This window comes from Aythya ferina, assembly GCF_964211825.1.
Source record: "Aythya ferina genome assembly, chromosome: 23".
Lineage (NCBI taxonomy): Eukaryota > Metazoa > Chordata > Aves > Anseriformes > Anatidae > Aythya > Aythya ferina.
Window position 1 is genome coordinate 2660935 of NC_140321.1, and position 3963 is coordinate 2664897.

Below are 3963 nucleotides of genomic sequence, written 5' to 3' on the forward strand. Positions count from 1 at the left end.
TTTCCCCTCAGCAGCCTCCATAAAGGTTTGCCATTGCCAGGAAAACAATTCAGAACATGGGCTGCAGTTGCTATTATTATGAACTGAGCATTATGTATTTTGTGTGTGTGTGTGTGTGTAATACAAGGTAAGTGTTATTCATTTACTGGTATTATCCTTTTATCAAGTCAGTTTCCTATTGCATTTCACCCTTCATTGCACTGGCGGTTCATTCTTTTAACAAAGCTGTTTCTATTCTTGAAAATATATTCAAGAAGTTTTGCCATTTTACTATGAAATACAGAATGCTTCATTTTCTTTTCAAAAATGCGTTCTAAGCACCCTTAAGTTCTGGAGACCTTGGAACAACAATGAACAAACATACATTGAGATTAAAAGATAATAGATGAGGCCTCACTAATTCATTTATATATTTTCAAGAGCTTTTTACTTGTCAGATTTTTGTTTTCTGTTTCTTATTTTAGCTTTTCTTTCCGAGTCTTGACTTGTGCTGGAAATCTGCTCCTGAGTCCTTTTTTAAACTTCTGACTAGACTCATGAGAGGAATTCTGGTAGTGCTGAACAAACTGTGCAATGTGCAGTTCAAGGTGTTGAATCATGTGCAATTCCAAATGCAGCGTACATGAAGACTGTGTTGCTTACAAAGTAGGATAGTGTGAGGTAATTTATTAGGCAAAAGGCAATGCTAGAGCAAAGAAATAAAAATACTGTCTCTCTTTTGGGAATGAGGGTCATAGGCAGATAATGGGGACAGTGCTGAATCCATGAATTAAGTCAGGACAGGAATCAGTGAGTGGAGTTGAAACCATAAAATATATTGCAGCCTTCTAGTAGCTTATTGAGAATAGCAGCAGGTGTTTGCTAATCAAGCATGGAGACAAAGTTGCAGGAACGGTAAATTTGTCCCAGTATAGGTAAGCCCACAGTTCTGCTTGCTCTGCAACACAGGTGAAGAAATTTCTTCATCACAGATGTTTCCTGGATATTTCATAGGGTCTTGTAAAACTGCTTTTGAGATTCTTAGCTCTGATGTCCCTGTCAAGTACAGATTATAACTTGTATCAGATTTTTTTTAAGGTCAGTCAAAATTTTTTTCTAGGGCCTGATCTGTCAGTGGTTTGGGTGTGTGGACAGAAGTTTATCACGCGAGCTTTTAACAAGACATGGTAAGTTAGGTATATCTTCATGGAGTAACAAGATGGGATGAGCTTTTTCTTTAAGCTAAGATTTTATGATGATAAACCAACATGGTGGAGAGTACTGTGTTGGAGATTGTGTGGGTGGACACAATCCCTGTGATTTAGAAGTTATGGCTGCTAAGCCATAACTGGTAAATGCATCCTGTGGATCTTTATCTATGTATTTTTGGCAGTTCTTATTGACCCATGTCTTAAATTCCCCCCACTTTCCTGGCCTCTTAAAACATTGTACCAGACAAGCAGAAGCCAAAAAAAATAAAATAAAATAAAAAAATAATTAAAAAAAATCCTGCTGTAGGAATATTTGAACCCACAGGTGAAAATTAAATTTGAAATAAAAATGTGGTTTGCTACACAAAGGAATCTAGAGTTATAAGAAAGTTTAGCTAGTATTACTTAGCTGATAATTTAATGTGATATTCTTCTAAATTCAATTAACCTGATCCAATAGTTTTCTCTAAATTGGATGAAATGCAGTGAAATTTTGTCCCAGAGACTGGACATATGCTGCATGTGTACTTGTCTGTATGAGTCTTGTGAGTAGCAAAACAGCCTAAAGAACATAAGAGTTACCCTGGATCAAAGGTGTGACTGAAACTTCTTAAATAAAGAGAAAAAATAAATCCCTTTTGTCAGAAGATCAGGCATGGATATCTGGGATGAAAGTGCCAAATGAAGTTAATGTTAAGAACTAAATTAAATAGTTTCTGTGGTTACCGTGGCTATGGAGAGGGGCAAAGTGGAAATGCACTAAGTATGTAGTAAGTTGAGCTACCACCATTCTGCAGTTACAGATGCAGAGCAAGCAGTATGACAATCCTGGGTCAGTGGAAGTTGCAAGTCAACGAGAAACGCTCTTCATGAGAGGAAAGTACTCAGTCAGAGGAGAGTAATGATACAATCTAAATCTTCCCAACAGTTATGTCTCCTTTGGCTCATTAATACACAGCAAATGTTGGCCAATTGCAACAGAATGTGGCAATTTTTTCCACTGAGGTGAAAAGCCACCAAAACATTTTCAGTGTTTCCACCCATGGCTGAAGGTTATGGACTTGGTTATTATATATATTATATTATATATTGGTTATATATACTTTGTCAGTACAAAACATCTGTGCTTTCAGGAAAAAGCCTCTGGTTTACTATGTTTGATGGCTGGCTAATAAACCAAAGTGAAGTTGATCTAGGCACAGATTAGGGATGAGTGGACCTGGCCCAGATCTGGACTTGTAAACTGAAAATGCCTTATGGATATTTGTTGCTCTGTGAAGACACTAGACTATTTATTTCCTTCATTGTCTGAGTAATCTAATTTGGCGAACAGTTCAGTGGTATTTCTAACTATTCTCTGTTCTTCAGAGCAGCTCAAGGTTTATCTATTTATTATAATAATCCTAAATAAAGTTAATAAAGTTTCATAATTCACAGCCAGGTACAAATTTCTATCCTTTACTAGAATGAAAAATATTAGATCCCGAGCTGATATATATGTGTATAAAACCACTTGTTCAGACGTTTCCCCAGGTATTCCACAAAGTCTTGGTTAAACAGGGTTTAAGTCAATGCTAAGGAAGTCAAGGCATTGGAATGAAATTTCATGAGATACTAGTTTGGTTTTGGAGGTGGCAGCTGCCAGATTAGCTTCTCATCACAAACTTACACTACTTTGAGGTACTTTACCAGGAGGGGTGGCTCTGTAAGGGGTGGCAAGGCCAGCAAAGCTGGACAGTTCTTTCTTGAAACAATCACATAAATTATGTGGGGGCTTATTATATGTCAACAGGAAATTGGATCTCAGAGCAATCATCAAGCTCTCACTGTGTTGACTCAAAGAGGACTGTATCCACTCCTATGGTGTGAAAGGATTTTGCAGCACAGAATGCATCACATACCTAGACATTTTTGGTTCATAACACTGGGACTGCCAGTACTTCTAATTGGGTATGTCAGGAGTGACAGGTTCCTGTAGTGAGGGACAGGTGGATCTCTGCTGATACATGGATAGCCCTTTTCTGTGTTGGTCCTTTCTCAAATCCAGATTCACTGCACTTATGGAGGTTCCAGAGTCCCAGCTTCCACCTGTTATGCAAGTATCCTGGTGCTTCATTGTCTGGGCTTTGTTCTCTACTCGTCCTGTTCTTGTCCACATTTCTTAGTTTTCTACTGATCACTGCCAGGGAAACAGCATTGGGCCAAATGGACTTGATTCACATTTGACAGTCCTGTGCCCTCATATCTAAACCAGAAAGCAGTGTGTATAGGGAGAGCCCTCACTGTCCATCTCTTGGGTATGTTTAGGTATATTATGCAGGCTTGATTTCATTCTGGGAAGAAATAGTCAGCTATCTTGCTGCTTAGACATGTGATGAGAATGTTTTTCAAAACATATCATTTGTGATGTGTTTCCACAACCAAAAACATTGACCAGATAAAATATATCCCACTTTGTCTAAATGAGAGTGAATAAATAGTTGGCGAGACAAGAGAAGAGCCTTCCTATAGAACTGTATAAAAAAATAAGAGCTAAATGAAAGTAGGATCTTAGACGGGAAGATAAATTGGAGATCCCACATCTACATTTCAAAGACTTTGTTGTCCCAAGGCAAGCCAAACAAAATGATATTTGCATATTCACTGACACTGGAATAGTATCCAAAGACATCAACCAAACTGAAGAGGAAAAGTGAGAGAAGGGAGTTGAAATTAGCATATGATCTATTTCCTCAGATTGAAAAATGAGTTGAAAGGAGTAGGAGGGGAAGTT